Source organism: Rhea pennata, chromosome 20 (genome assembly GCF_028389875.1).
Source record: "Rhea pennata isolate bPtePen1 chromosome 20, bPtePen1.pri, whole genome shotgun sequence".
NCBI classification, from domain to species: Eukaryota; Metazoa; Chordata; class Aves; order Rheiformes; family Rheidae; genus Rhea; species Rhea pennata.
This window is the reverse complement of record NC_084682.1, coordinates 6,989,173-7,010,585: the sequence shown is the minus strand read 5'-3', so window position 1 is coordinate 7,010,585 and position 21,413 is coordinate 6,989,173.

Below are 21,413 nucleotides of genomic sequence, written 5' to 3'. Positions count from 1 at the left end.
TTTCTCATTTCATTTTTTGATGAGATCTGCATGAGAAAATGGTCTTTAGAGCCAGCTGGCTTGTTGCTATGCACATGTATTGTGTTGCTCAAAATCCAATTGCTTTTCTTATTGAAGATGTCCATGAAGCTGTCGGCACACACCTAATAATGTTCATTGCCATTCTTAAATACAGCTTTTGAATAAGACAATGTTCTGTGTGAAGGCCAAATGAAATTCAAGACAAATATTTCACAGATCATCCAGAATGAAAATCTCCCCAAACTAAGAAGTAACATTAGTTCCCCGGGTAGCCTCCTGCTCCTAACTGAATTGGGTGGATGGTTAAATCTCTTTCTGCCCAAGTTTTCCAGTGTGGAAGATGGGAAAACTTCTCCTCCCAGCTTCACAGAGATGTCAGAAATAGAAAAAGTGTGATGCATGGATGCTTCCATGGAAGAGGCAGCAGCACATATATGCTCAGGCTGTGTGGACAGCAGCTGGGAACTCTCTCTATACCACTATTGATGCTGCTTGCAGCCAGTGAATCCTCTTATGTGCAAGTGAGAAGACTTTTAGAGAGAGGAAATGTCTTCTATTAGATCAGCCAAGAGGGCGACACACAACAAATAGACTTCTAAGCATGATTTGCTTATTCAGAGTTTGGAGTTATCTGAGTCTGTTCCAGGCAGGCTGATCCTTTTTAAATTTATGTTAAAGAACCAGATGATGTGACAAAGAGGTATCTTTAGAGCAGAGAAAGGTACGAGAAAGGAGAGAGGCAATAAGTGACCTCAACTTTCATTCACCTTGGGATCTGATATTCCTGTTCATAATGCAAAGACTTGTGTACTCCAAAGCAGATCTAGTACAAGAGACTCCCACTCCCTGGTCTCATTTGTTTCTATAGAGGCCCACAGCTGCAGCTGTACTGCTGCTACATGATGCACACAGAAAAGTGACTCCATTAGGAGAAATACCAGCAAACAAAATTAGCAGTCAGACTTGCATGTAACTCATTCAGCAAATCCTGGCTGTGAGTTTAGGATTCTAATTGAGCAGCTACTATCTGAGTCTTTGGTCCAGTCGGAGTGTTTGCTTTTGCTTGCAGTACTTATAGGTTTTGGCACTTTGGCCAAGCTGGAGAGAGATGTTTTGTAAGGACTTCAGTGTTGACTGAGGTTTGCATGCAGAGGTAGCAGTGTGAACACTTGTTCTGCAGCTGTAGCAGTACATTTCGCTGATGCTCAGTAAATTGTTGGTGCATCTGCATGCTTTGAAGAGGCAGCCTGGGTCTCAGTTGTGAAAATGTCATGCATAGGGGCTACATTTTGCTTTTAGGTGTTGCAGAGCAATGAGAGACAGACATAGATCCAAGGGAAACATTCAACCAGGCAAAGTTCAAGCTGAAATTCAGGGCTCTTACTACACTCTACGTTTTCCAAGGGACTTTAGCAATCTTTCTATTTCTCTCAAAATGATCTTGACAAATTGGAGAAATGGTCTGGAAGAAATAGGATCCAATTTAGTAGAGGTAAGTACTGGCTTCTACATCTAGGCAAGAATAATGAACTGTTCACATGCAGGATACAGAAGTATAGAGTTGACTAGGCAGCAATCCTGCAGGAAGGACTGGGGCTCATTTTTGATCACTATGTGATGAAAGTCAGAGATGTCAGGGTGCTGTGAAAACTGACAAACAGGAGGGGCTAAACCTAAGTATCATCAGTAAGATACAAGAGATAGTGTTTCTGCTCCGCCCAACTGTACAGATATCTCAGAGGACTGAGTGCAGTTTAGGCACTGCTTATCCAGAAAGTTGCAAAGCAAAAGAAGACAGTCTGGAGCAAGGGGACTGTCTGAAGTCTAGAAGACACGATCTGGAAAGAATGGCTGCGTAAATTAGAATTATTTAGTCCAAAGAAGAGAAAGCCAAGACTGGAATAGTCTTTAAATATGGAAAAGATCAGTGTGAATAGAATGGGAATAATCTGTTCTCCGTGTCCATGGGGAGCAGTGCAGCTAATAATAGGCAATTCCAATCAGACACTTGGAAAAATCTTCCAAGAGTAAAGATACAAAATGTTAGACGTGATGTCTCAGAAGACGCAGAGCCTGCATTGGTGCAAGCCTTTAAGCATGACCTGGACAGACAATGGATAACAAGATACAGAAGTATCAGTTCTGCATGGAGACAGCAGGCCAGACTAGATGACTCCTTGAGATTCCTTCCAACCCTGTGCTTCTAGGATTCTCAAAGTGTCACACTGTAGGTTAATGTAATCACTTTGTGCAGATTCCACATTGAGTTTTGCAACGCGCAATACTTGAGTTGGCTTGCAAAGACATCCTCATCAGTTTAGAGTACTACTGCCCTTCCCTTGACCTTCCTCTTTAGTTCACAGGCTCAAGAAAGCGGCCCTCCTGACTGTCTACAGAGAGTTCTGTGCTCAGAAGACATTGCCATAAACAGCAATAGCTGTATTTTGGCTTTATGGCACCATCACTGGCCATGTGAGCTGTGTTCCTGGCTTGTTGATTTGTAGACCTCTTTGGAAATTTCATTTGACAGTCAGTCTAGTGCACAAGTAACTGAGGAGACAGCTTTTCCTCCAGTCCCTTGGGAGAATAACCCACTGGCTAACCATTGAGATGTGTTTTGCAACATGTGGTGACGATTTTTCTTGAGGAATGTGTAACGTGTTCTCTCAAAACCTTACATTAGTGGCTTGCATTTAAACACTCCTTTTCCTCACCATATTAACTGAAATTAAATAACTCTATGCAAGCCTTGAAGAAAAAGAAACAGTGCTGCAAAAGGAAAGTGTTACTGCATCTGCTCCAAGAACAACCTTCTCTGTGTCTTCCCCTTAAATGCCTGCTTTCCCCTGTTTAACAGAACGAGTAATTAACGATGTTAATTTTAATCTCATTTGCTAATGAAGGCAGCCTAATTGCACAATAATTGGCAGCAGCTATAGCAGAAAACAGAAAATAAACCCTGCATATGTAATTCACTCTAACTTCTTTCTAATTGCCTCTCCAATGGCTCTCCATCATCAATGGTGTCTTCAGGGGATTTTGGTAATGAAGAGGAGCATAGGAGACAGAAGAAGATATTGCCACTAAAAGGAAGGAGCTGGTATGACAGGCTGGTACCTGCCTCTTTCCAGCCATCTAGGCAGGGAGATGATGAATTTCTAGATGTACCAGAGGCAGAGCCAAGCTACAGCTGGATTCAGTAGTTCACTGTAGTTCCCATGGACTGTGCTGACTACGATGTAGCCAAAAACTTGCCTAAAGGATTTCGGACTTCTTGTCCCTCTTCCAACTGTCTATTCCCCAAGGTCCCCAATTTCAGTACTGCAAATGGATTTGTTCTGCTGGAGTCCCTTTTGTCTGCAGATCTCAAGGTGCCTGAACTCAAGCAGAAATGGACTTTGCTTTTCACAAAAGGAGAAACTGAGGCACAAAGAGGGTAAATGCTTGTCCTGGAGTTCCCAGTGCACCTGGCTGGAAAGACTGGCACAGCCAGGGGACAGGGAGGCAGGTCTTGCTTTACTGCCGGGGCAAGAGGTGGCTCACAAGCTGTTAGCTCATATGCATCCCTTCTTTTCCTCTGCTGACTGTGGGTCTTTATTGGTAGCTACACATCATTAACCCGCCTTCCAGGGCCTTGCTCAACATGACCCCCTTTTCAAACACTGATGCTACTCTCTAGATTTCCCACATTGTCCAAGGCCCCATTGCAGAAATCCAGATACCTGGGGCATTAGCAGGAAGTGACTCCAATGGGGCTTTTTTCCTTTCCATTTTACTTTTTTCTTTGCCATTATTTTTAAATCTGTTCTCTCCTGTATGTATGTAACATGTAGCATCATATGATGTTACATTTCCCATTTCCCACTGGCAACATGGAGACTGTGGGGCCATTATTGCTGGTGGCTCATAGCCACATGGCAGCTGGGATCCACCAGCAGCCATGCACCCTGCTCTCCTCTTCTTCCTCCCTATTTCCACATGCTGCCTCATGGACATCTCCGTATATTTGCTGCTCCTTTTAAGACTCATTCCCCCTCCCTCCTTTACCATCTACCACTGCCTTTCCGAGCTGCTCCTCTATTAATCTGCTTCTTTCGGTTTTCCTCTAATTAGCTCCTTTTCTGAGTTGTTCTCTTCAGACCTGCAACTGAATAACAATTGAAGCAAACATATGAAGAGGGAACAAGAGAAGGAGGTTCATTTGAGGGGAAGCAGCTGTCATTTCTTGCATCGAAGGAGCCTGCTGGAGAAGGGAGGGAATGTAGGTCTGTCAGGAAAATTGGAGATATTCCTATCTTTTCCTGGCCAAAGTCTCATTTTAGGGAGAGAGGTGGGAAAGGAGACACTTGCTGAAGAGTTAGTCAGTGGGCAGTTTGGAGAAATTACACTGGCTGGAAGTCCCGGCAGATGCCTCACAAAGGTTCCCATGACTCACATCTCTTTTAGCCTGCTGGCCTTTGAATTAAAACAATCTAATTAGTGGAGCTCATTATAATCAGTGCTCAGGCTGCTGAAGATCTGGAACAGGGGCTGATTCCTGAGCTTCTTAACAAGGTCTGAATTCAGTCAGCGTTAACAGGATTTCCAGAGATCTCTGGGAGCACATGGTGCTTCGTTGTCATCATGATGTCAGCCTCCTTGGACAATCTCCCTTTGCAAAGCTTGACTTTCTCTGGAGAGCTGTCATTGATTCAGCCTGGCCTTGAACACAGAGAATGCAAAGGAAGTTACTTGGCTTTGAGTCAGCTTAAGGATCGGTTGTCCACCTGTGACGGCCCTCTGCCCCAGGGAACAGGGCAGTGCAGGTTCTTTGCACTAACAAATGTGGGAAGGCAGGGAGGGGAAGCTGTCTTTTGGCTTCTGTTTCTGAAAGGTAAAGGCACAGTTTGTGCATTCACTACTCACTAGGCATATGATACCTTTTAGTCCCTCAACCTGCTGGAAATGATTGCTGAACTGCTCGTCTCCCCCCAGCATCCTGCTGGATCTGCCCAAGCAGTTACTCCAGAAAGCTGAGGAACATGGTTGTGGCTTCACTGCTTCCATCAGTGCCCTTCCCTTTACTGGTAATGATTCTTGACAGTCTGCTGAGCACAAGAAAACTTAACACTTGCCATGCTGAGTCGATTCCAACCCAGCCCATGCAGGTACAACAGCTTCCTGCAGAAGGCCTGTGAATTAGCAAATCACCACCGACAGCATCTATGCTGGGTTTAGGCTTTTCAGATTTCAGCAAAAGTCAGAAGCAGCAGTCATTCCTCTGTTGCCACCCACTTGCGTGAAGATGAGCAGAGCTCAAAAGGGGACTGCAGGGTCTCCAGCCTTTGCTAATGCTGAATAGCATGTGAGGCAACTTCGTAGTGAGCATCAGCTCCCAGGTAATTTATCAAAAGCATGGGGCCTGATTCAAGTGCATCTGAAACCTCAAGTGCCTCTGAGCATTGGGATCTGTTCGCTTTTTGACAGGCTTGTAACGCTCACTGGCCTTCACAGACTGACGGATGAGAAGGAAGGCCAGACCAGCAGGCAGTGCAGGCAGATGCTAACCGGGAATGCCCTGTGGCTTGGGACTTTTTGTTCTTGGGAGATTCTTCTGACATGCCAGCTTGCAGGCAGGATGGGAGGTGGGGGCACAGGCTGGGTCTGTTTGTCATTCTCAGAAGGGGTCATTACTGACAGATGTCCACAAGGCTTTTAGAGCCGGCAAAGCTGCTAAATGCTAATTTTTTAAATGAAGTTGTCAACTGATCTGTGATTTGATTGCGCAATTGCAGTGTTCAGGATAAATCATGTAGAAAATCATCTAATTAAACTAATAGGAGTCCAAGGCAGGAGATGTTTTCCAATTGTTGCCTTAGTCTCAAGAGGAAGAGAAAAAGGCCCTTTTGGATAATTTCTTTTTCAAGGCAGTGATGGAAATGAAACTAATGTGTAAATTTTCCATGACCTTCGTGCAGCCTAGGAGCCCTTTGGACCCTGTAGTATATGTAGATCCTTGCAGCAGTGCAGCTGGTGCAAAAATTTTGGAATAATGTGTATCTCTATCACTCATCACTGAGTATTGTATGAGGAAAGAACTAACAGGTGGATCTTGTAATAATAAATATCCTGCTTCTCCACTAGCATGGTTCAACAAAGGGATTTCAAAGTTACCAGAAACAAAGACCTTTCTTCAGCAATGATGTGAAGTAGTTAGCAAGGGACCTTACCTATGGTGTCCAGTGTTTGGGTGGCAAATTCCTCAGATTCCAGGTTTTAAGTATGAGCGGAAACACGTACAGACCATCCAAGTAGGCTTGAGGGATGGTTGCTCCTTCTTTAGCACTCTGTGTTACAGCATATACGTTTTTCATCACACAGCACTTCAGACCCCAGGCTGAGAAATGCACTTCTTTCAGATCCTGGCTGCATTGGCCTTTATTAGAAGCACCAAGGCTCTACAGAAGAAAAGCCATTTCGTGTGGATAGAACTAAAACAAGGCAGTAAATAGTAACAAAAAATATCCTCCTCTGCATTTTCAGCCCATCTTTTATCTTGGCCGTTTTCCCACTGGTTTGCCCTGACACGTAGCTGAATGCCTATGTAGCTAGGCCTGGAGTGATGTGGAACAACTTGGTCCACGTGCTCAGCCCACCCGCTCTCCTCTTTAGGACAAGACGGGAGCAGTATATATTGATATGCAAGGCACGGAAGCAGGATTTAGGCTGCAGCTAATTACCCCAAGCCAGAAGCTGGACAGGGCGGCTGATCTAATGCTCTGACTCTTGTAAAAATGCAGCAGGAGCTTTATTGATAACAGCTGGTCGGAAGCTTGTTTTTGTGTCACACATGAAAAATCTCCACACTGGAGCCGCTAGGCAGTTCTGCCCTGGCTGTTCATAGTCAGTGCTCATGAAAAGAAACACCAGTGCTTTTCTCATCAGCTAACTGACCATTCCCAGGAGCTGGGAGTAGCAGGTTCTCAGAGCTGAACACCACCTCCTGCATTACCTGGTGGTGCAGGAGGCCCCAGCTGTATACACTGCTTTTTGAGCTCATCCTGAGCAGTCTGGAAGCCAAGAGGTATTCAAGGCAGCTCATTCCTGCACAAACCCTCTGAGGGACACACATTTCCATAACTTCTGAGAAATAAAGACACAGATCTTGAGGAGACCTTGGAATCTTTGGAGGCTCTCCAGTCTCAGATGTTTCCTCTCTTGAAACCATACATGCAATGGAGGTTTGTCACTTTCTATTTTTATTTTTAAATTTGCCAGAAAGTGCATTTTTATGGCTTTGGGATGGACAGATGGACAGACAGACAGGGTTCTGTCGGTAAGTGCAACAGTGCTGGCTGAGGAGAAGGGGAAGGGAAAGTTAAGCAGAGAGCAGAACAGTTTGTTTTAGTACTTTGCAAATGAGAAGTTTCATTCTGAAGTAACACTTTTCCTCTAGTGCTGCTTTCAATAAACAAATAAAAGTAAAGAAGTGGGAGTCAGTAACTCTTAAATCATCCCAAACTAAAGGATAATACTTTGTTTTTTGGCTTACATAAGGCATTTTGGGTGGCCTTTAGCACATTTCTTCTCTTTTTCTCATCTCTCTCAATTATTTTTGGTTTGGTCATCGAACTGAAAAATCCATCCTTTGCACTGCTTTAAGTAGAATTCCATGTCAAAGATTTTCTCAAGTAGCAGCAGCAGCGGGGGATGTTGGCGGGAAAGGCAGTGAGAGCAAAATTAATACCAGCTCTGCACTTCAGGCCTAAGAGAGCTGTTAACTCACAATAACACCTTGGGGTATTATTGATTTTCAAAGTGACTGTCTTATTTTTGCCAGCATAATTCGGTCATTCCCTGGGTCATTTTACTTTCTAATGGGAGCAAAAGTCAGAGGATCAGACTGATTGTAAGGGGAGAGAGGGTTCCTGGTTATTTGGCTGTTTTGTAGCACTGGAAGAGGGGTGAAAGACATTCATTATTCATTCCCCAGTTGTGCCAGGCAGGCTTTGATCCAGCCAGATCCTTCTGCTCCAAAACAATATAAAAAGTTTTGGTGAACATAGGCTTTCGATAAACATCCAAAATGAACTTTATGGCAGTGGGAGTTCAGTAAGTGCCTACTTGGGAGGAGAGGGAGATCTTTTTTTCCGCTGTTTCTTAGCTTTTCAGCTCTCCAGTGGGAAACAGAGGAAAGCAGAATGCTCTTGCAAAACTGTTCCTTAGTTCTTTTTGTCGAAGGAAGGGTTTGAGCCATTAGTGTGCTGGAAGGGATTTCCCCTGGCCGGTGGAGAGAACAGGGTAAGCCAGGATCGCTTCTGTCTACATATCTTCTCTCTTCATCGATATGACCTCTGTGCTTCTCTGCATGTTTGAGTCAGCTTTACTAGCACGTGTGTGAACAGGACGTCCATAACAGCCCTATTCACCCATGAAAACCCATAAACATGTTGGTGTAATTTGTCCTACTCCTAGTTTACTGTTAGGGCCTAACATGTTGAGGAGCCAGAAAGCCAGGGCTATTACCTGCTCTTCGAAATACATCATCTCTGCAGGCAAGAAGGAGTGAAAGCCATTCTGCTGACATCTTGACGGGGACAGGGTAATCAGCTGCATGAGGGGCACGGTCCTTTTCTGCAGGAAACCCATGATGTATTTCAGATTCACTCTACATCAGTGGAGCAGCTGCTCTCTTCAGAAAGGCCATGGGATATTTCAGATTCACTTTGACCATAGCCTCTCCCCCTCCTCACTCTGGAAATGATCTAGTACAGTGTGCAACACCTCTCTGTGAGCTGACTCTGAATTACCACATTGCCACGTGCAACAGGCCTTTCGAATGCAGAAGTACAACTTGTCTCTCCAGCTTCCCCACTGCTTGTCAATGTTTGGAGCTCCTGGTAGCCTCCTTATTCTGTGTTTATCCTCAGTTTGCCCAGGTTGTATTGCCAACCATTTACTGTCATTAAGCCTGTAAGAGACAGCAATAAATCACAGCAAGGTGGTGTCCCCTCCGAGTCCGTCACTCAGGCGTCTATTGCCTGGAGCCTCTGGGGAATATTCTCTACCTTGTGCCTCTTCACTGCCAGCAAGGCCTGAACCATATCTAATCTCTTCTGAAGCAAATCAGGTTTTCCTGTTACTGATGCCTTTAGCTCAGTGAAGATAATCATCTCAGGAGCCTCTCCAGGAGGGACGGCTACTGTGGCCTGATGTAAAGAATTCAAGTACTTATTGGCCTAACTTCAAAATGCCGCTTCTCTCCTGAAAATCCCAGTAGTAGAATATTTCTTCACTTCTATTTGACGTAGCTGTTACCAGAGACAAAACTCCAGATTTAGAAGCAACAAGGCTCTTCTTAACTTAGTTTAAACATACAATGTCAGTTCGACCTCCAGGTTGGTTTTACTTGTTGATTTAATTTACCTGTAGGCATTTCTTACTGACTATTTCAAAGTCAGGTCTATTTGTAGATCTCTTGTGCAAATTCAGCTAATGATCTCCATTGCAGGAGCAATTTAGCATTGCAGGAGCTTCTTCAGAGCTCTCCTGTTTGTACCTGTGCATCTGTACCCTTGCTCCATGGGAAGACTCTTCCCATCCCTCCTGCAGTGCACCATGACTGGTCCTTTTGCTGTGCCCCTTCTCCACCCCTTCATGTACAGCCTACAAGGATGACCACTCTATTACAGAAGCCTTTGGCTTTCCTGTCCCATGATCTAACCAGCTATGGTGGAATGAAGTATTCCACACAAACTCAGGATCTCATCCAGCAAGAGGGAGGTTACCAGATTACTTAGAACTTCCAGAGAATACTCCTATGGGCAATGGCACTTTATCGCCACTTGCATGTGTGGGATATGAGTGTGGCCCTGCTGAATTGAGAGAGACACCATCTGCAAGCGTGAGATTAGGCCCTTAGAGCAAATCTTAAACTTGCCTCTTCCAGACTAGACCTATGAGAACAAGAAGGGATGGGTCACATTTATGTTGGCAACTGTATGCTGAAAGACAGCCCAAATACTGCAGATGCTGTGTAATTGCAGACTGCAACATAGACAGGCAATAAGATGCCCTGGTGGAGTCATCCAGGCAGAACCTCTGCCTGGATTTGCAAGTGGGAACCTCTGTCCCTTTAGTTAGAGCAAGCAGCAGGAGCGTGCCTGGGACCCTTGCTGGTGCCAAGGGAGGTTTTGCTGTTGTGCCCCGCAGTGGCCAGTGTCTCTCCCAGTTCGTGAAATGAGCCTGTTTCTGTGGCCCAGCTCCTGAATGAGGGGAGCAGAGCCGCTGCATGATGGAACGAGTTTGCCTGTTTCCCTGCCAGCACCTCACGCTAGGAAGCTCCTCTTCATCATGCTCTACAAGGCATGAAGGTAGTTACAAGCTCCAAAAATCCTTCTGTGCCTTCCAGATACAACCCTTTCACAATGGCAGCTCCAGGAAGAGCTGTTTAAACATACTGATCTGAGTTGTTGTCCCGTTAAGAACTTAAGCTGTAGCTCTCAGTTATCAACTTTCCTCACATTTCCTTGAGGTTCTTGAGGTTCTCAGGGGGGTAAAAGTGAATAGATACGGCTAGGGAGAGACCTTTGGCAGATAAGTTTCCAGCAGCTCATTAGCTGCTGGAGAAATTTCAATGCATATGAAATATGAAGCTGCTAATTTGTATTTTAATATTCCTCCTGTGTCCCATCACTCATATAAATTAAGCAAATTCAATCAAAGGCTATCCCTTATCTATTGCGTGCGTATGCCTTGCTGGGGTGCTTCAGAGAGCAGGAGACGATGAGAACAGAAATCTGAGATCTCTCCTGATATATCGAAGTCAGGCAGAGGCAGAGCATTGATCGCAAGCAACTAGACAACAGCCTGTGCAATAAAAAAAAGGAAGAAGCAGCAGGCAGAACAATCTCTCTTTTCTCTTCCCTTTCAGCATCCTGAACTTTGAATTACAAGTAAATGAGAGCTGACTTATTCCTTTTTTGAGGGAGAAATGCACGCGCAGAAGTCAGGCTAGCTAGAATTATGGCTCCCCTGGCCATCGTAGCTTGGCCCCCATGCGTGCGTGTAGTGTTTTGTATTACTGTTTATGGGGCTAACTTTAATGTCTTAATATATATGTGCAGTGTGCCAGAATTACAGCTGGAGGGGGAATCGTAACTTTGAAATTCCTGACTTTTGTGCATGTAAAATCTCAGCTGTAATGTTAATTTACTTGGGTTTTTTTGGTTGTTGTTGTTTGTTTCCGTATAGATACAAGAAGGATGAGAAAGGAAAGTGGCAACGTGCTTACTTGATGTTGCAAACTATGCATTAGCACTAGCGTTTCCTGGGCAAGCTCTGGCTGCCGGTGCTGCGAGGGGAAGTTTAAATGGTACGTTGTGGCTCAAGAGAAGAAATGCGAGACCCCGGGCTACAGCAATAGCAAGAGCGTAACTGTGGGGAGGAGAGGGAGCAGGGCGAGGACTGGGAGGGTTATATGCTGCTGGCAGCGCTCACTCCTGGCTCAGTAAGCGTGAAGGACTGGGGAAGCAGCGCAGCAGGGCCAGGCCATGCGCGGCCAGCCGGCAGCTCAGCCCCCTTGCAGGACCAGGCAGAGCGGGCGAGATGAGCAGGTCTTGAACTAGCCATCGTGTTAATGCGAGGAGAGCGTGGAGTTAGTGAGGCTGGCCGGCACGGTTTCGTGACGCCACGTCGTCTAGCTCTCTCGCTCAGGGCACAGCGGCTCCAGCTGCAGCCGGACCCTGCGGGCCCCAGCAGGACGTGCGTGGGGAGGACTTCCCCAGCCGACCTGAAGCTGGATGTTCGTCTGGAAGTGCAAGGTTTTATTTAGTTACCAGGTTGTACAACTTTTCTAAGGTTATTCACTTTCTTATCTTCTAAAAAAAAGCCTTTAAAATACATCAATTTTTAAACAAAGAAATTGTTCCCTTGAATGACGTGTCTAGTTTCTTGCATCTTTATCCCATGCGGGTCCTCTAATGGCTGGATCAGAGATGGTACAAGCAGAGCATCTCTCCTCTGCTCAGCTCTGTATCCTCTCTTTGCTTGTTGGCACCTCTGAGTTTTAAGGCCCTTAACTCTCTGTCAAATGTACTTGAAATGAGTTCAAAAGTTTCGAGGGGAGGAGGGCAGACAAACTGACAGATGGACAGATTCACTCTAGCATTATTTCCTTCAGAAGCCTGGTTGGAAAATAAATAAAGTTAAATGGGATTTTGAAAGAAAAAAAAACCCTATAAACACTAACTTAGAGAAAGCTAAGATGAAAAATTTCAGCCTTCCTGAAAGCACAGTTTTCCCTCAGGAAAGCCCCGGAAGAGGTCTCTGCTGGAGACTTCCACGTGGGCAGGGATGGAGAAGGAGGTGGCGGCAGGTCGGGCTGGCTGGCTGGGGAGCCGGGGACGGTTTCCGCTGGGGAGCGGAGCTGTGCTTTTGTCGCCCGCGAGGCGCAGCCTCTGCTGCAGAACCGGGTGACGCTTCGCCTCAAAACAGAGCACTCGGGTGTTGCTACAGAGCCTTCCCGTGCAGGAGCCTCCCAAAAACATTGCTACTCTGCCTTTCCTCCCGACAGCACCCCCCTGCCATCGCAAGCCAGATCCCTCCCCTAAATAATTAAGAGCACAAAAGTCCTGATTGCCGTCTCACAGGGCAGTCCCGAAAGTGGAGGTACCCCGGGAGGCTCTTCGGCCCCGGTACGAGCAGAAATGCAGAGAAAGAAACCTCAGCAAAGCCGTGCGGTCTGGTGGAGAAATAACCACACTCCCGCTGTCTCTGCTCCCCTCTCAGAACTACTTAGGAGTTCTGAGTATTTGCTGGCTGCCTCCAAATCCCCCTCTGGATAAAGCTGCAACATAACGAGACATGGAAGGAGCGAGCCACTCGCCTAAAGACACCTCTTCCTTCCTCCCCTTCTCTCTGTGCAGGCAGAGGGTGGGAGCTCCGGGTGGGAGCTCCGAGGCACCTGCGCTGCCCCAGAGCCGTTCGCTTAACCAGCGTGCAACAAACATGGAGAAACCCTCCCAAGGATTCCAGCTCATTTTCCCCAAGGCTGGCATAGCATTAAGTTCTTATATCCAAAAGCAGCCTTTCAAATTGCTGCCTGCCGTGTTACATAAATCCTCACCAGGATCCTCAGAGACTGCAGGCAATTACACTAGGTGCTGAGGAAGCAAGCAAGAGCTCAAAGGAAGGTTAAAAGAAAAGAAAGAAAGAAGGAAACAACAGAAATCCCAGTCCTGGTGAGAGCTTGCAGTGGGATGGGCAGCCCACTTGTTCAAGACACGGTTGTATGACTTGTGCAGAAGTTGCTACATGTGGGCCCATTCCAGCCAGCCTCCAAGGGATTTCAGCCATCTCTTAACCATGATACTGTTTGGTGAAAATCTGAGAACATTGATTTAGGCCCTGGAACAGATGGCAGCAGGGACCTAGAAAGCTTGTAAATGAGTCCTAGAAGTCCATGGTCGTGAAGGAATCATCTGGATGCTCTCTGGTCAGGGAAATTCCCTTCTATTTAAAATTCTGTCTTTCTCTTCCACCTACTTGTCTGGACATGCGTGGATGCTCCAGGAAGGATTATTTGCACTGTTGCATCTTGCTCTTCAACAATAAATGGCAAATAGCTGAAGTTCATTTCCTTAGAGCCAACAACAGGAGCGAGAAGTTTATCTGGAGAATTCTCTGGAGAACAATTCAAAGCTGGAGCTGGCCTGCACCAGCCGCATGTTGGAGTCCTTACAAGGTCTACCTGCAACCCAAGATCAAGCGAGGAGCCAGGACCCAGAGACTGAACTACAAGTCCTGAAATTCCCTAGGATGGGCCCATAGCTCAGCGATGCTGGCTTTGGCCGTGGGCTGAGGGTCCCTTGCTCAGTGCTCTGGGCACACTTGTCACACTCATCAGCTCTGCCCACACAGCTATTCTACTTTGGGTCTGGCTCAGGCAGAGCCAATTTAGGGCTCTCTCCAGTGCCTTAAAATCAGCTGCAGATGTAAGCTGTTGCATTTCTTGCCTTCTCATTTCCCCTCAGGGCAATAATCTCCATTAGCGAATGTCTCCAAAGTGCTTCCAGATCGGTGTGTGGAGCCTGATGTCTCCTAAGCTTCCCCGCACTTGATGCAGAAGTGCTGTTTTCCCAGAGCTGCCCCGTGCCTAATGCAGGCAGTGTGAAGTGAGCCTGCTTTCCCTGATGTTTTGCTCTCCGTTAGTCCCATAATGGCGTTATCCTTCACAAGCTGACAGCTCTAGTGGCTGGCCAATAGGTAACTTTTTTTGTCGAGGGGAGAGGGTTAGAGTTGAAGTGAATATATCAAGTAGATTTAACGGAGCTGCCTGAATTCATGGTGCTCATAACACATGCATTTCCCTAATAGGCACAGGCATGGATTTAACTGTCAAGCAGTTGCATTAAGAAAATGGATTGCAAATCCTAGAGACATCTGAGCTCTGTGTAGAGAAGGAAGTTTAATCCAGGTGTGCTGTTCTGGCAAATGTGTCACTGACTGGTCGGAGGACCCAATAATAACTACCATTCTTAGCTATTCTCTGGCGGCAGATCCTGATACCCTGCCTTTGTCAGGACGGAAGGCAAAGCACAGGCAAGCTAGAACAGGAAGCCAGCAGCAAGAAAAGAGCCTGCATGCCTGCCCCCTGCTCTGTTCAAGCAGGACACCTGTACAGCAGTAGACTCTGAGCGATCATGTGGAGTGATCACAGTCAGTCTGCAGACAACTAAATTGGCAAAATATCCAGATTCCCCGAGGAGTTGGGGGTGGGGGGGCAGTGAGCCACAAGGCAAGCGGGTGATGCACGGCCATCGATTAGTCCAAAGAACGTGGCTGCTGCTCTCTCCTGATCTGAGGTGGTCAGCAGTGGATCAGCACTTTGCTCTCTCCATGGCTTGAAAGTTGGCTCAACGAGACCAAACCCTGGTCTTGGGACCTCCAAGCCACAGTGTAGCTTCATGTTCATGGGCTGTGTCCCAAGGCCTGGCAGCACCTGGCTGAGGACAGTCACGTTTTATTGTCACTGTATCTTTCTTTGCCATCTGACATCTGGCCCTTCCCATGTCTCTTTCCCGAGTGGGTGTAGTCCAGAACTGCCTAACTCCTTGGCAGCATTAGCTGATGGAGACAGGGAGCTAAAGAGGCTGAAGAGAATCCAAGAAAAGGAGGAGGAAAAGGAAAATCTATGGGCCACTGACATCTTTCTTGCTATCTCCAAACATCTTTGAAAGATTTACCTCTTTCTTTGACAGAGCCAGCCAGCCCTTCATCTGGGAACTGCACAGGTCTCAGACAACTTCAAAGTAGGTTGGCTGTGTTCCCATAACCAGCTGCAGGGGCTTTCAGAGTCTATATTTAGGCTTTTCTATAGGACAAGGGACAGTCAGCATGGTTTCTGCTGTAGAAAATCATGTTTCTCCAACCTGCTTAAATCTTTTGGATGAGTTAAGAGACCAGTGGATAAAAGGGAATGAGAGAGTATATATGCACACACTCCTCTTTTTGAATTTCAGAAGCCTTTTTTGATAAAGACCCTGACAGAAAGCTGTCAAGGCGACATGGTGACCGGGGGGTGCAAGTTAAAATCCCTGTGATAGATTAAGGCTATTGGAGAGAATAGGAGGAAATGGGCACTTCTCAGCAGGAAAAACTGTGATTTTCGAGGAGTTCTGCAGGTCAGTGTTAGATGGGAATATTATTCCATCTATTTACTAATGATTGTGGCCAGGGCTGACTGGAGAAGTAGCTAAGTTTGCTTACGACACATTTTTGTGTTGGTTTTCAAGACTAAGAGGAGTAGGGAGGGACCTGTACAGACCTGGAAGCCTGGTGTCTTGATTCCCACGTCTGACTGAAGTTGGCCCAGCTATGCTGCCGAGAAGTGCCTCTGATTTGCACTCAAGGCCCTTTTGTTTGCAGGCAGCGAGGGAAGCAGACTCGAGGGGGGCTGCAGCTGAGCCGGGCTGCTCATTCCCAGCTGCCGCCATTCTCCGACATGCCATGCTGCTTTGTCTGGCACATTCAGCTGCCATATGTCCCCAATCCGAGGGCTGCGGCCGTGAGTGGCCAAGCCAGGACAGCTTCCCAGTACAGGAGAGGGGTTTCTAATTAGTCTGCAACCCTGCCAAGGTGTTGTGAGAAGGAAGTTAATTAGCAAAATCCATTTGGACAGCTCTCCAGGGAAGTCAGACTTGCTGCTTCATCCCTTACTCCTGATTTGTCTGTTCCTTTATCCATCCAGCCCTATGCACAGCCCTCTGCCAGCCTCTGTATATACCCGTCTGTCTATACCTGTCTGTCCATCCGTCCATCCGTTGCCATTGTCCTCCTCTTTACCTGCTGTTCTTGGGTAGCTCTTACTGCTCCTCCCATGGGAGGACTGTTTGGGAATCGCACTTCCCCCTGCTAGCAGACACCCGCGTCCCGGGCTCGGCGCACTGCCACTTCCCGTCAGCCAGGCACGAGCAAGCTGTGCTGGGTGTCTTTTTGCAAGCACAATTAAGGCTCACAAGATCTGCTTTTTCTTCAGGAGCCCCCACAACGACATTTCTGCTTTTGCTTCTTTCTCCAGCCTCTTACCTGCACTCTCTTCTCTATTTCCCCACAGGAGTTGCAGCTAAATTGAATTAGAGTAATTAACTTCTGGTCACACTTTTAATTGAGTGTTGAGAGGAAGAAAAAGGAAAGGAAGTTAATTGAGATGAAAGGAGATGACATCAGGCAACAAGCTCCGGTTAATGTGTATTGGAGTAGCCCAGACGAGCGTTCTCATGTTTTTAGTGCTCCCAGAAAATGTCACATCTTGTTTATACACCCTGTGTCAAACTGTTCTCTGGATTTAGGGACAGAAAGGGATTTTCCTCTTTGGAAAGGACTATTAAGATTGAATCATCTGACCATTTCTGCTCCCCGAATTTTCTTTGCACCATGTTGATTATTATACAATTTACATCTAAACCATGTGAAAATTGTAATTGTCAAATTGTTCTGGCCTGATGGGCTCCAAACACTGTCATAAACTCAAACAAGTGTTTCTATGCTGGTCTGAGGAGACTTTGTAGAGGTGTTCACCTTGCCTGTAAACAAACATTAGCTTCACCTCCTGTGACAACTTCAAGACTCTCTGACATTTTGATCTTCTACAAGATTTATGGGAGGAAAGATGGTGTCTCATCTGTTAAATGAAGTGCCTCAAATAAGGGCTCCATTCCAGTTTATTAAGATAGTTATTGTATAATAATTAAGCATCAGTTGATGACAGAAAACATATTTATGGAGATTTAACAACTACAGCCTGTGAGAGATAAATAGATGCTGTAGAAGTGATTTGGGTTGCACATATTGCAACTACCCATTAAACTTCAGGGAGAGGCAGAACTTGGTGCTTAGGACACTTTCGTGACCAACTGCTCGATGAGTGCAGTTAAAAATCAAAGATTTTTCTGGAAGGGGACTCACTTCCAAGAGTCACGCTGGACATGAAGCTCAGGATCCCCAGAGCAGACCAGCTGCCGATGCGAGTACTGCAGGGCTCAGGGTCGCTGAACAAAATTCCTGGTCCTTGGTGGTATCACCTGCTGCTTCCACCATCCCTGTGGGAGCCTGCACCTCTCTTGCATCTGTCCAGAATTTGCTCAGACTTCTTGCATACTGTTGCTCCCCCTGATATAAAGACTCATGGCAAGAACTCCCACTAATGGGTAGAGGAAGGAGACTGCATTTTGAAATACCTGATTTTCACACAGGAGATTTCAGAAGGCATCTCAGTTTCAATTCCTACTTGGCCTAATGTGAGTTCTGCCTGAGCTCTGCTCCTGGATATGAGTGCTGGATCTCTCAAAATGGCCCGCAAATTAAGATGCGTCTCTGATTATACCCCTAAGAAAATACACTCCAACCAGGGGGAGGAAGGAGAAGAACTGACTGCCTTCCATGAGGCCTCAGGAGCTAAGATGCAAGGTGGCCTGAATTTGAGTCCTGCTGCAGCTTCTCTGCATGACCCCTGGCAAAGGGGTCTGCAGAGAGCATCCACCAAAGATGTGTGTTATAGTTCCTCTTGATCTGGAGCCAGCGCCATCAAACCGGGCTGGATATGAACATGCTGCAGCGTGTAGGAACCTGTCCTTTCTTCATGCAGGACCCACTGAGTCCTTGCAGCTAGAGAAGGACTGCATGGCCGCACTGATGTTTCTTCTGACGTCTGAGCTTTGCTTCCTCTGAAAGTCCAGCTCTGCTGTGACAGCCTAAACGGCTGGAGCTGAAGGGAGAGGGGATCAGGGAGGAATGGGGAGATCGGAGAAAACATGTGAAAGAGAAAGCTCTCTGAAGCTTAGTATTAGGCAGGGATTTGGGAAGGTTGAGAAAATATAAAAAGAAGTTGAAAGATGCATTTTCTCTGGGATTAAGACCACAGAGTCCATCTCACTATGACTTTTAGCTGCCTTAAGGCGAATCTTCAAAGAGGAGATCTAGAGAAATAGAAAATTAATGGTGTTTCCTCCTCCCCCCAGCCACTCCTGCTGCACTCTGGAAAGGAGAAATTTGTAGAAATTCAGGATGAGCAATTAATATTAGAGTTATGGTCCTGTCTGGAGGTCACAGACAGCTTGGATCCTTGTGCATAGGATGTGCTATAAACACAAAGTCGCTACTGCAGAGAACATGCTTCTTTAGAGATGAGTCCATGTGTGAATAGGATGGGGTGAAGTGCCAGAAACAAACACCAATTAGGAGCACCGCTTGCAGCTATCCAAGCCCCGTTGTCCTCCAAGAACTGCTCTTGGCCTGCAAAATAGCCCAAATGAGTTTCAAGGGAAGTGGGAAAGGGAGGAAATCAGAGATTCATGATTCTGTTGAGATGTTTTCTTCAGCTATAGAAGACTGAACTGAAGGGGAGAGTTGTTCCTGATTCCCAGGAAACTTAGAAAATATTTTTTTAAAAAACCAGACATCCACAGAAGTGGGCTAGATCCCATCTGCTGCGTCTGACTGTGCCACCTGAGATCCCTTTGTCACTGAGCTCTTTCCCTGGCATACCAGCGTAGCAAACTATACCTTTGAACAGCACAACTGGATGCTAATGGGCGTTGGAGATGTGTTTTGTTATGTCCCGCAGCTCTTGTCGTGACTGTTCTTACTTGCAAATCTACCTAGTTTTGAAGAGTCTTTGTTAGACATAGGAGCTAATCCAATTATGCTCATGGTAAGTATATTTGTACACACCTAAATACCTCGCACAGGAGCACAGAGGTGTAGCCAGCCGCGTTTGCACTTACATACGTTTAGGCACATGCTCCGTGTAAGTCCGTTACATGCTCAGCAAAACGCCCATCTCATGTGCTCTCTCATATCCACCTGCATCCCACGTGCCTCACCCTGCACCTGCCAGCACACGTGCTAATATGTGAGCATAAAACCACACACATACATACACACAGAACGTCTTTTCTCCTTTTCCCTTTCTTGGCATATCATTGCTGCAGCGTCTCCTTTTTTTTAGAACATAGTTATACCCAATAAAATAATCATTATTGCTGCAATTATTTCCAAACAGATTAGGTATCTGCCATGCTCCCAGTTACAGTATAAAACAGGAGTAGCCGTAAACCATCTTAGTGCATAAAAATGGGGAGGGGAGGAGAAAGGAGGGATGACATTTCATCTGGCTTCCTCATGGGCCTGTGTAGTTACTGGGAGCATTTGCATATTTTTAATGCACTGCCTCTTTAATAAAATCTTCCCTCCAGACACATTAAAAATGGTGCACGTGCCTGAACATCACTGAAGAGTGAAGAGTGTTATCGACTCCAGACTCTTATTTTAGTCACGGAATAATCAAGAGGGGGTATATATGTGGTATTTGGTGGTACGGGGGAGTGTGGGTATGGGAAAGGAAGGCAGATCACTTTTTTATTTTCTGTACACTGTCACAAAATGCTGTCTGTTTAATTTTTGACCTTTTTGTAGTCTGACCTCCTTTGAACTTCACCAGAATTCCCTAGGGTAATATATTTTCTTTGCATTCAGGGGCAGGATTATTTGCTATTAAATTGGAATTCAGGAAAGAAGGAGACTTAAATTCTTCTCCTGACCTGTTAATCTTCTAGGGAGTAAAAAAATTGCCTGTAATTACAGGGTTTTCTTTTTTTCCCTTTTTGGTTTGAGTTCAGGCCAGACCCCAAACTCGCACTTTAAGCCTCTTATGGCAAATACCTCTTTTTTGAGAACAGGCTGTTCTGTTACACTCCCCTGTCAGTTAGATATCTCAATACAGAGACACTGCAACATGTTTGGCTGTCACTAGCAGTGCTGCTGTCTGCTACAGGCATGGGTCCATCACTGAAAATAAGGGAAGAGAGCAAACCAGCACTGGGTTTAAATTTTCTCTGAGTATAGAAGCTTGACAGCAATTCTCACATAAACCCAACAAAGACTAAATAATCCAAGTGCAACTGAAATATATTTGAGGGATTTACCTGGTGATGATCAAGGTGATGAGCCAATGCACCCTGAGCAAAGAGTGCTCTTGGTTGTAGCTGTTGTGTTGCTTGATGTGGGCTTTGTACCCATTTTGGGGGGGAGCAAAACACCTTCAAAATCACACGGAAAGATGTCAGTCTGGCTGCCTAGAAAGGAAATGCCTCACTGAACCCATTACTGCAGTGATGGCCAACTTGTGGTCCTGGGGACAGGAGAAGCTCACACTTCGGTTTCAGCCAGCCTACTGGCATCAGGTTTTCCCATATTATCTCCGGATAGAGCAGGGATATGTTAAACCAAAAGATTCATGAAAGGCCTGTTGGTCCTCAGCAAAAAGGTTCCTATACCACAGATGAAGCAGAAGTGGGAAATAGCCATAGAAAAATAGTCTGAAAGGGAGCTGGAGCGTCACCAAACCCAGTCTCCTGCTTGAAGGGGGCAACAGCCAGGGCTGCCTCAGGCAGCAGAGCCCATGTGTTGAGGACCAGCAGTATTCTCCCAGGGCAGGGCCCTTTGCTGAGCATCAAGGCCTCCCTCTCCCTAAAATGCAGTCCAGAAGAAAGGGCGGTCCTATGCTTGCAGCACAGATTTGTTAAGGATGTTTATGATCCCTTGTCCTGCCACTAGAACTATCTTCAACTTCAAAATGACGTCGTAATCTTTTCTGTCTCCCTGATGTCACAGACATTTCGGTTCTTCTACCCTTTTCCTCTGTTGTCTTCTTAAGCTCGTCTCAGTGGGGCTGCCTGAGGAAAGCTTGTTTCTGTGTGAAGGTGGGATGGAAGATATGGTCCATAGCTCTAAGTGTGTCCAGCACAGCCCAGTGCTTGACTGCAGTTCCTAAACAATGAGGATGGTTCATTTAAAAATTTTGGTGATTTTTTTTTTCTCAGTGAAGAGCTTTTTTCCTGATCTTTGTCATCTCT